The sequence below is a fragment of the Stomoxys calcitrans genome, chromosome 3 (assembly GCF_963082655.1).
Source record: "Stomoxys calcitrans chromosome 3, idStoCalc2.1, whole genome shotgun sequence".
Lineage (NCBI taxonomy): Eukaryota > Metazoa > Arthropoda > Insecta > Diptera > Muscidae > Stomoxys > Stomoxys calcitrans.
Window position 1 is genome coordinate 178,588,566 of NC_081554.1, and position 12,500 is coordinate 178,601,065.

At 37.2% G+C, this 12,500-nt stretch overlaps 1 protein-coding gene across 3 annotated transcripts in view; it reads right to left on the reverse strand.

The window, feature by feature from the left end:
• Nucleotides 1-12,500, reverse strand: part of LOC106085070 (sushi, von Willebrand factor type A, EGF and pentraxin domain-containing protein 1) — a 134,107-nt gene that overhangs the window by 120,970 nt on the left and 637 nt on the right. For 2 of the 3 annotated variants that reach the window (XM_059364542.1, XM_059364540.1), the window contains exon 1: nt 12,361-12,500. This exon is cut by the window's right edge. The exons of the other annotated variant lie outside the window; for it this stretch is intronic. The gene's annotated coding sequence lies outside the window, so the exon portion shown is untranslated. The remainder of the gene's footprint in view (nt 1-12,360) is intronic. 3 annotated transcript variants of the gene reach the window in all.

Consider the following 12,500-nt stretch of genomic DNA (forward strand, 5'->3'; position numbering starts at 1 on the left):
CATTTTTTTATGATAGCTTGACCGGCATACTAAATGCAAACTTTCATTGGTGTTTGGTCGACACCATTATTGTTGTTGTGCCATCAACAGCCATTACCACCCCATTGTGGTGTTAGATATTTTTCCCATCAAATTTCTAAATATATTTTCTATGACATAAAACAACCGAAGAAGATGACGACAAATTTTTGTCTTATTGTTGTTCATGGTTACAAGTTAATTTTTTTTCATATTTTTCATTTTATTTGTTTTTCTTTTGTATTGGGAGAAGATTTGTTGTTTTGGCAACTTTCACCTGAAATTGTTGTGCTTGCTCAACTTCTCAATTCTCCATGGAATATTTTCTATTCTTTGTTGGTGGCCAAAACAGAAATGATTGTGATCACTTAATTTTTAATCATCAAAATTATTAAAGCAAACGAGAGATGAAAAAAAAACACTAACAGCAACAAAACAGAATAAAACCAACAAGCGTTAATTTTGAGAAGTATGGAAAATAGAAAAATTAAAAAAAAAACAATAGGGAAGGAAAAAAGGCTAAATAAGCCAACAAAGAAATATTTTGAGTAGGGAAAAGGTTAATGGAATGTTGATACTTGACATTTAAATGAATGAGGACAAATTAAAGTCGGCAATAACGGGAGTTTTCATGCCCTACACCTTAAAACTACACCTAATTTCAAGATCTTCGGAGCGAAAATTATATTCTATACTTTGAATATACAAAGAAACATGGACAAATAGGCAGGCGAATAGGTAGATGGACGGACAAGTTGATTGAGAGACATTAACAAGGAAAGACAAACAGAACGACGGACAAGGACAATCAAATGGCCGAACATATATAGGGTTGCCCAAAAAGTAATTGCGGATTTTTCATATAGTCGGCGTGGACAAATTTTTTCACAGCTTTTGACTCTGTAATTGCATTCTTTCTTCTGTCAGTTATCAGCTGTTACTTTTAGCTTGCTTTAGAAAAAAAGTGTAAAAAAAGTGTATTTGATTAAAGTTCATTCTAAGTTTAATTAAAAACGCATTTACTTTCTTATAAAAAATCCGCAATTACTTTTTGGGCAACCCAATACAAAGAAACATGGACAAATAGGCATGCGAATAGGTAGATGGACGGACAAGTTGATGGAAAGACTTTGACAAGGAAGGGCAAAGTGACGAACGGACAATCAAAAAGCCGAACATATAGATGGATCGAGACTTTTTATACCCTCCACCACGAGATGGGGGCATAACATTTTCGTTATTCTGTTTGTAACACCTCGAAATAGGCGTCTAAGACCCCATAAAGTATATATATTCTGGACCGTCGTGACATTTTAAGTCGAACTAGCCATGTCTCTCTGTCCGTCCGTCCATCTGCCCGTCCGTACGTCCGTCCGTCCATCTGCCCGTCCGTACGTCCGTCTGTCCATCCGCACGTCCGCCCGTCCGTCTGTCGAAAGCACGCTATCTTTTGAAAGAGTAAAACTAGCCGCTTGAAACTTTGCACAGATTTTTCTTATTAGTTTAGGTCGGTTGTACAATCCCAATGGGTCAAATCGGTCCATGTTTTGATATAGCTACCATATAAACCAATCTTGGGTCTTGACTTCTTGAGCCTCAAAAGGGCGCAGTTCTCATCCGATTTGAATGATATTTTGCGGGTAGTGTTTTGATGTCACTTCCAACAACTGTGCGAAGTATGGTCCAAATCGAACCAGAACCTGGTATAGGTGCCATATAAACCGATCTTGGGTTTTGACTTCTTGAGCCTCTAGGGGGCGCAGTTCTCATCCGATTCAACTGAAATTTTGCACGTAGTGTTTTGGTATCACTTTCAACATTTGTGCGTAGTATGGTCCAAATCGATCCAGAACCTGGTATAGGTGCCATGTAAACCGATCTTGGGTTTTAACTTCTTGAGCCGCTAGAGGGCGCAATTCTCACCTGAATTGGCTGAAATTGGCTGAAATTTTGCATGAGGTTTTTTGATATGACTTCCAAAAACTGTGATGAGTATGGCGCAAATCGGTACATAACCTCATATAGCTGCCATATAAACCGATCTTGAATCTTGACTTCTTGAGCCGCTAGAGGGCGCATTTATCACCCGAATTGGCTGAAATTTTGCATGAGGTGTTTTGATATGACTTCCAAAAACTGTGATGAGTATGGCGCAAATCGATGCATAACCTGATATAGCTTCCATATAAACTGATCTGGGATCTGGAGTTCTTAAGCCTCTAGAGAGAGCAATTCTCAACCGATTTGTCACAAATTTTGTACAACGGCTTCTCCCATGGCCTTCAACATACGAGTGCAATATAGTCTGAATCGATCTATAGCTTGCTATAGCTCTCATATAAACCGATCTCCAGATTTTGCTTCTAGAGCCGCGAATCGGACTATAACTGGACATAGCCCCTCCTCCTCCTCCTCCTCCTCCTCGTCCTTATTCATTATTCTTTGTTTGCCTAAAAAGAGATACTGCGCAAAGAATTCGGCAGATGGTGGAGGGTATATAAGATTCGAACCGGCCGGACTTAGCACTTAGTGATTTTGATCTATCGCCTTACTTATTGAATCTTTTTTCGTTCCTTTGAGTGCTTTAAACAAATTGACTAAATTATACTAGCCTGCACCCTAGCGGCCAATATCTCCATTGTCTTTAACACCCAAGGTTGCTATCTTCAATGCAATTTTCTGCATATACACATTGAAAATATGTTTGAAAATCAATAACAGCCATTTCTTTCCCTTCATCGCATATACATCATCTATCACATATACATTAGTGAAGGCATATAAAGACATTCCTTTGGGGAATAATAAAAAATATTTCCCCAACAGATGTTATGTGCCGCTTGAAAACAGGTTATCCTTCCTTTATGCAAAAGGAGATCACCAATCACTTTGGAATACTTCTCTACAAACTCTGGTGCTTTATTGAATGAAAGAAATAAATATTTCAAGTGCTCCAGTTTCAGTTACTCTCTTGTGTTGTCGTTGAAAGTTTCCAGTAAAGATATTTAAATAAAGTGGAATGAATGAAAATGTCTACAGTATGTGGCCAATGCATAATGACAGTGTTTAGTACTACAAAAAATAAAAAAAAATTTAAATCAAAATACTTGAATATTCCAGTTTAAAGAAAAATCGCAGATTGGAACAGTAAGAATATAGCTCAGAGCTATACTTGAATATTCCACTTTTTAGAAAAATAGTAGATGGGAACAGTAGGAATATAGCTCATACCTATATTCGTTGCAACATTGTTGTGATTTTGCCGAACGGACCTTCTAGACCAGCTATACTTGAATATTCCAGTTTAAAGAAAAATAGTAGATGGGAACAGTAGGAATGTAGCTCAGAGCTATACTTGAATATTCCACTTTAAAGAAAAATAGTAGATGGGAACAGTAGGAATATAGCTCATAGCTATATTCGTTGCAACATTGTTGTGATTTTGCCAAACGGACCTTCTAGACCAGCTATACTTGAATATTTCACTTTAAAGAAAAATAGTAGATGGGAACAGTAGGAATATAGTTCATAGCTATATTCGTTGCAACATTGTTCTGATTTTGCCAAACGGGCCTTCTAGACCATCCTAAATAAGAATATCAAGACCATCAAAACTTTATAAAGTCTTGGGGCAATACTTTGAGATATGTATTTCAAATAGCATAACCAAGCTTCGAAGGCTTCATAAAAAAACTAATGTCAGTTTTAATATCTCGCAAGTCTACTGTTAAATATTCACATGCCTGGCTAACATGCATTAAAATAGAGTAGGTTAATTTAGCACAATTACAAATTCACATAGTCATACCATACCCACACACACACACACACACATACACACACTCCCATGCAAATGCATAGTTTTTGTGTATGAATGTATATAAATTTGTCATGCGCTTGTTTTTCTTAGATGTTTCGTTTTTTTCTCTTCTTTTTTTTTTGTAAAACTTTCAGTTTGTGTGGTTTTGTTAGATAAATTCCAGAAATTCTTTTTTTTTATTATTTATTATTCTTTTATTCGTATACCACTCACTAGTAGTTCTTCAATATTCAGGTTGCATACAATTAATAATGGAGACAACAACAAAAGCAGAAAAACAAACTCTATCTACCTGGCTTCTTTGCCAGCCACTCCCTGTAGTGTTGAATTTTTGTACCAACATCACACAATACCCCCCCAAAAAAAAAAAAAAGAAAACGGAATTGAATGATGTCAATTTTTTCTGGGATTTTTGGTAACATAGATCGAAGATTCCGATACCCATTCGGCTATTTCTTTAAATAAATATATTTCAAGAAATTATGCTAATTAAATGATGCAACTTAAAATAATGTTGGCTGGTCAAATCACTCGCAACGATTTGGGCAAAGCAGCGAAGTGGCCCTATGAAATCGAAAGACTTAAGCAACAAACTTGTTTTTAGTGAAAAAGAAAATGCCAACAAAAAAAACTTTATTTTACTATTGGAAGCTATTTATCGAAGGCGATGTGTGAGTAATCAAGGTTCCGAGACATTGCATTTAATTTTTTTTTTTTGTATTTTATTCTATACCAGCTGAACCGGGCCCACTCCGTTGCGCCTTCTTTCACTTTCTAATTATACCCATCACCATAGGATGGGGGTATACTAATCTAGTCATTTCGTTTGTAACACCTAGAAATATTGATCTGAGACCCCGTCACGTATACATATTCTGGATAGTCTCGCCATTCTGAGTCGAGACTATCCATGTCCGTCCGTCGGTCTGTCAAAATCACGATAGCAGTCAAAAACGTCAAGCAAGCCGCTTGCAGAAAGCACACCAAGCACGCTCTAATTCGGTCTATAAACTGATATAGTTCCCATATAGATCGGTTTATATGATTTCTGCAAGCGGCTTGCTTGACGTTTTCAACTGCTATCGTGATTTCCCAAGACCGACGGACGGACATGACTAGATCGACTCATAATGACGAGACGATCCATTATGAGTCCCCCTGGAAATCCCACCCTAAATAAGGATACCAAATTTCTGTTCTTGAGTTATTATAAACAAACTTGATTTCGCTTAAAACGCCCCACTCCGAGATCTGGCGTTTTAAAAAATATGTTAATGGGAGGGTCCGCCCATTAAAGTTTGGATGTTAGATCAACTTCATTCTCTTGGTTTTGGTGGTGGATTGAAGTTGCCAAACCCTTTGCCCCGAAAGTGGACATCAGATTCATACCCTTCTCCAAGAAACCACATTTGAGTTTCCTATTGCTATAGTCGGTATATATGTGTGGTTAGGTGTGGTAGGGGGAGTTTATGAGGTGAGGTGTACCTGGAACACTTGGCCGGACTCTGTCCCAAAAATTTATACCATATGCGTAGTCAACTACCAAAGACCTTTCATTTGATACCCATTTTGTGACGTTGGACATTTATGCCTGTTTTGGTTGGGGAGGCTCTGTAGACACCTCAGAACGAATTCGTATAACAGAGGAGTACTCAGTTTCTCAACACCTTTTGTTTGATACCCATATTGCCCAAAACGGTGAAAGTGTCCTGTCGGGAACTTTTTGGGGGAGGGGGACCCCCCAGAATACTTAGAGTGAAATTTGTATACAACGTTCGTACTCTACTTTTAAATACCTTTCATTTGATACCCATATTGTCACAATCGATACACATGTCCGCGCGGGTGGGTTTTGGGATGGGGCGTCCCCCCAGGTTATTTAACTCTAACATTTTATACCAATTTCGTGTTTATGGGGTACCATAAGATGGCATACAAAATGTCGCTTAAATTGGTTCAACCATCTCGGAGACCTGGCGTTTTTTGAAAATTGGAGTAAGGGAGAGGGTCCGCCCCCCTTCAGATATCAAAAAATGTAGTACCCTATTTTCACCGGGGGCTCAAATTCTACCATCTTTGAAAATTTCATGAAAATCGGTTCAGCCGTTTCTGATCTATAAGGAACACACAAACATACAAACAAATCTACAAACAAACGCAAATTGATTTTTATATATAAGATTATTTTATTTTATATTTTTTTTTTTCATTTTGTTTTATTTTTCTTTTTAATTTATTTTATTTTACTTCATTATGTTTTATTTTTCTTTTTATTTTAATTTATTTTATTTTATTTTATTTTGTTTTATTTTATTTTATTGTATTTTATTTTATTTTATTTTATTTTATTTAATTTTATTTTATTTTACTTTATTTTTATTTCATTTTATTTTGTTTTATTTTATTTTATTTTATTTTATTTTATTTTATTTTATTTTATTTTATTTTATTTTATTTTATTTTATTTTATTTTATTTTATTTTATTTTATTTTATTTTATTTTATTTTATTTTATTTTATTTTATTTTATTTTATTTTATTTTATTTTATTTTATTTTATTTTATTTTATTTTATTTTATTTTATTTTATTTTATTTTATTTTATTTTATTTTATTTTATTTTATTTTATTTTATTTTATTTTATTTTATTTTATTTTATTTTATTTTATTTTATTGCATTTTATTTTATTTTATATCATTTTACTTTATTTTATTTTATATTATTTTACTTTATTTTACCTGGGCCAACAAAACCCCCTCTTCAAATCAAAAGACTTAGGCAACAAACTTGTTTTTAGAAAACAAAATCCATAACCCCCAAATAACTCCTCCAAAATATTCGATTTTTTTTTTCAAGATATTTTATTTTATTTTATTTTATTTTATTTTATTTTATTTTATTTTATTTTATTTTATTTTATTTTATTTTATTGCATTTTATTTTATTTTATATCATTTTACTTTATTTTATTTTATATTATTTTACTTTATTTTACCTGGGCCAACAAAACCCCCTCTTCAAATCAAAAGACTTAGGCAACAAACTTGTTTTTAGAAAACAAAATCCATAACCCCCAAATAACTCCTCCAAAATATTCGATTTTTTTTTTCAAGGTGTGCTTTATGTGTATGGATAGGTTCTCCTCCATGATGGTATAACAACAGGCTTGCAGGGCTCCACTATCTTTGGTGGCAATAGAAAATGTATGCAGTTGGTGGCTCGCAAGAAACTCAAAATACCTGATATCATGCATTCAGGTATAAATTGTAGACCACAACATTGTGTGTGGTGTTGGCCGACCTGCCAGCCTGCCTGCATGCATTCACTAAGCTGGTGACTATTGGTTGTGGTGCGGTTTTGTTGCACCAAGTCTTACCAACCTGCCTGTCTGCTTGCCTGCCGTTTTTCACTTGATTCTCTTTAGAGTTCTTTGTAGTTGTGCATTGCTTAGAAAACCCATACATCAAGACCCTACCTTTGAGTTAGAGCAACCTCAACGTTTAACTCAGTCTTAGATGGGTTCACATTTTTCTAACGTTCCCTACCGTCTTAACACTTGTTGAATTTACAGTACTTCTTGTATTGGATGACTGATTGTGGTGGATTTGTTTGTTTACCTTGTTGTTCTCTACCATGTTAACAAGGGGCATATTTAGTCAGCCCTATTGTTTGATACCAATTAGAATGAGAAGTGAATGCTTAAAACTATGGTAAGACAAATAAACGAACATTTGTCATAAAAACAAAAGGGTAGGAAATTTTGGGAAACAAAATGCACTCAAAGAAATTGGTTGATAGGTAGAGCAAGGAAATTCTGAAAAATAAACTTGAAACAATTTACCGCTACCATACGGTTCTGAATTTTCTACCCACACGGGTGTTAACGGCCAAGGAGTTAATCCCTGCACATAATGATTCTATGGACTATTTGTACCCATATTGGTCAAAGGGTATTGAATGTGTATACCAAAAGAGTTACCAAATTTTATCAGAAAACATTCGATCAAGATGGTGTCAAAAATAGTGTCCATCAAGATTTGTTAAAAATTATAATCAAAAAAATGGTTTAAGAAAATGATGCCTTAATGCATCAAACCGGGAAACCGTGTCGTCTGTGGTAACATTGTAATGAAGAGATATTGCGAGGAAAATGGAACGTCTTTTCCAATAAAATAATAAATAAAGGGAATTATGTGAGAGACTTAGAGACTGTGCAGACTTAGTTCTTATATGGCATACGGCAAATGCAAATTTACCCATGAACATTCCAATAAGGAACAGGGGCAAACTTCTCATATATCAATGTCCTGTTCAAGTTTAAGCTCAATGATAAAGGGGGCCTGCTTTTTATAGCCGAGTCCAAACGGCATGTCGTAGTGAAGGTTTTCCATGACAAAGTACCTCACAAATGTCGCCAGCAATAGGAGGAGATAACCGCAGCTGAAAAAATTTGTCTGATGATCTTGCCAAGATTCGAACCCAGGCTTTCAGCGTCATTACTTTGTTTTCCAACAGCTATGCCAAGTGTGGCTGAAAATGTACACAATGACTTCTGCTATGGTCGACAGCATCCAAACTACGTGTGGTCTGAATCGGTTTATAACCAGCTATAGCTCCAACAACATAGCATGTTTTTACTAGTTTCTAATGCTCTCGCCCGGATTTGAGCCCAGCTGTTGAGCGTCATAAGTGGACATGCTTACCTCTGCGTTACTGTTGTATTGAGGATATAAGAAGAAAATGTAAAAAAATTTTGGCATTGGGTAGCTTTGCCGAACCAAAATGAATTGAATTGAGCAGTACACCAGTTAAAGAGCGATACAGCAGCAGGAGCCGAAGGATTGTCAGCTGAACTCTCCTTGTGTATACAATCTGGCTAAAAGACTACAAGTGGCAACCACAGAGGAGTACGTTTCCTTCCCTTCAGAAAATTGGGTACTGATGCCCTTTAAATTTGTCAGTGACCAAATATTCACACCACGCTACACCCTGGTGAATGAGCAAAAGCCTAGAACCCTTACCACCTATGTAACTATTGCAATGAAAGCCCCGACAGCATCATATGCGCAGAGCTATTTGAGGCACTCAGAGTGCTTCGACCCAAAATTCTTCGGGTTAACCAAGTTTATTGACGGCAGTCCTCCGGCGTTCACCGCCAAATCTTCTGCCCTTTTATTTCCCCTCACTCCGTTATGGCCCGGCACCCTAACGATGCGGATTTTGCCATCCTCAGATAAGGCGTTAATCTCCTTTCTACACTGCAAGACTGTTCGTGACCTTACCGTACAGGTTGTTATTGCCTTTATGCCAATTTTACTGTCAGTAAAGTTGTTTACAATCGACGTCCTCGCGTTAACACTGCACCACTTAACGTATTCCGTGATCGCCCGGATCTTCGCCACGCAGACTTAAATAGATCTCAGTCCCTGGGTTCTCAATGTAGACCCCCAGGTCCACTCTGTCCTCTAGCGTTGATTCATCCGTGTAACGTGTAAGATCTTCCAGATGGCAACACTAGGGTTCCATCCATCCAAGACTGTGCCGCTGGCAGCAGTGTCTCGCACTTGACCTCAAGGTTCATCTCAGGTATCCGATCGAAAACCTCTTTCCTTCCTTACAGGTTTCCTATCGTCGCCTCTATTATTCAGCGATGGTATGAGATACTCCCATTCCCAATCCATTCTCCCATCGCCTTAAGTCTCTTAGCCACTGCGGGTGCCTCACACTTTATCTGTATGTCAATGGGTCGGATATCTAGCATAGTCTTCCGTGCCCTAGTCGCCGTGGTCCCCATCGCTCCGGCTATGCTAAGACAACATGTTCTCTGAACCTGTTTTATGGTCTTTATGTTGCACTTTTTCTCCATCGCAAACCACCAAACTACTGAGGCGTAAGTAAGTATTGGTCTATTAACGCTTCTGTAGAGCCAGTGGACTATCCATGGATTCAGGTCCCACTTTGAGCCAACGGCCCGTCTACATAGTGCCCAATATCTGTGAACCTTCTCCTGAATGTGGCAATTCCAACTCAGTTTCCTGTCCAAGATCACACCTAAGTATTTGACCTTGTCAGTTAACGAAATTGTCTTATTGAGGAGACGAGGTGCGTTAAATTGCCTCCCCCCCCCCTCCCCCCCCCCTTCGCCTTCCTCGTGAATAGGCATATTTCAGTTTTCTCTGGGTTAACATTGAGACCTCTGGGTCTAGCCCAGTCATATGCATGACCCTTTCGGCCCTTCTGCATTGCTGGTTCGGATCCTTATTCCTTGGAAGTATTATAACATCGTCTGCATAGCAGATGAGTTCAAATTCCTCCTCAGTCAGCATCCGTAATAGGTCATTTATGGTGGTCACCCATAGGAGTGACAATGAAATGCCCCAAGTGGCGTGCCTTGTACAACTTTCTCCCTTATATTTATGCCATGGGACACACAATTTATCCACCTGTTCCTTAGTGGCTTATCCAGTCTCTAAGGTCCGGGTCCACCTGGTACTGATCTAAGGATTGGATCAGTGTGTCGGTCCGCACATTGCTAAAAGCCCCCTTGATGTCAATGCATACCACCAGGGTGTACGTTTTGGCATCGAATGATTCTTCTACTTTATGCACAACCTCTTGCAGGACAGTCTTCACCGACCTTCCCTTGACATAGGCAAGCTGTTTGTATTTGAGCAGTTTGCTTGATGTCCTACCCTTTATCATGGTGTCCACAATGCGTTCCATGGTTTTGAGTAGTAAGGATGTAAGGCTTATGGGTCTGTAGGACTTTGGTGTAGCATAACATGCCTTGGAGGGCTTGGGTATAAACACCACCCTTGTCTCCTGCCAGGCCTTCGGAGTATATGTAAGACCTAGGCACGCTGTGAAAATATTGGCCAGATAAGGCCTCTTTCTGCAGTAACGCTAGAAATATTCCATCAGCTCCGGGTGACTTAAATGGTTTGAAGCTCCTCAAGGATTCCTTCACCATAAATTCCGTAATTGTAAACTTTCGATCAAGGTCATTATTCCAAGATTCCGGTGTCTCCGTGAATCCCGTCGTATCCTGTGGAATATGGGTTTTCATCAAAAGCCTCAACATGTCCTCCGTTGTCTCTGCTCTCACTCCCATGTCGTCTACTAAAGTTTCAGTTTGGACATGGATTTTTTGGTAAGTATTAGGCCATGTAAAAATTTCTCCACAAAGCCACACCGCTTTGAGACACTCCGTTAGGAATCGTGGAGGAGAAGGTCCGTTATCGTTGAGCTTAAACTTCAAACCATCAGAACTCGTTGATATGTGAAAAGTTGTTCTCTTGCTCCCGCACAGAATATTCAAGGGCAAATTTGCACTTTCCACAGGCCAGAGCCTAAGGTGAAAATCGAACCCTCATCTATTGTACTTGTAATCCGAGCTTCCTAACAACTCAACTACCGGGGCGCTTGTCTGACACTTTTTTACAGCAGACTTTTATGAAAGTAAAATTAGTTTAACACTAAAAACTTTCCCTTTTTCTAAGGATTTCATTCAAAATGTCCTTTTTTATAATTTTTTTTTTGCTTTTCACAAAACTTCCCATTTGTTGAAGGGTATTTGGAAATTCCTCTTGATCTGTTATAAATCCATATTTACTTGTTTTTCTTTGGTTATGTTTTTTTTTCTTGCCATTTTTATTTTGCAAAATGGAGTTGCAATTGCCATTGCTGTGGCTGCCGGTGGTGCTGCAGTTGCGGTTGCTGCGGTTACTATTGCGGCTATGATGCCTGTTGATTTCAGTTTGTTGCAATCATTTGCAGTAAGCCCAGAGAGAAACCATTTGATTTATTTGTAACAGAAAGAAAAAAAATCACATCGAAAAGACTGAGAGTCAGAAGAAATATAAAGCAATGCAATTGCTTTTACATTAACAATAAACCCCTTCTGCCTCTTAAGCTCCCCTGCTGGGGAGTTAGCATTCTATATGGCTAACTTCACTGCATGTTTGTAGATAATAGCCAAGTCATGTTAATGACACAATTCATGCAATTTCTATACGATTTTCCAACACTAGTCCAGGCCAAAGTGAGTGTCAGTCAGTTGGTCTGTCAGTCAGTCAGTCAGTTAGAGATGACTTGATTTGATTTACTGGAAATTATCTTCAAAGCTCATCTTGCTTTTGCTGTATAAATGAAAATATTCACATGAAACCTTTTGTTGGTTGAGTTTTTCTTTCTTTTTTTTTTGTTAGGTGTAATCCAAGGTATCCAAGTTTTGAAAATGGCAATTTTATGATTTGTTTATGTGTGGCATATCTTTAATTTTCTTCGTTTCTTTAGTTTTTGTTTAATGCACACTGTTTTCTTTTATCCATTTATAAGAAAAGGCCTATAATCCTTGATTTTTTCTTTTCTATTTTTTTAATTTTCTCTTTTTTAGAAATCTTTTTGGATTTTATTTTATTTTATTTTGTCTTATTTTAGTGGTTCTTCTTTTTTGATTCTCATTTGCATAATCTTTTTTCAATTCATTTTGGTTTTAATTCTTAAAATTTGAACACATACACTTTTCTTTTTTGATGATGATGGTGTGGCTGCTGCTCTGGTAAAGTAGTGGAAGCTGAATAGTAACAACAACAACAATACACTCTCTCACTTAAACAAGAACAACGTTAGTTAAGCTTATTAAATATCTTTCAGTTATG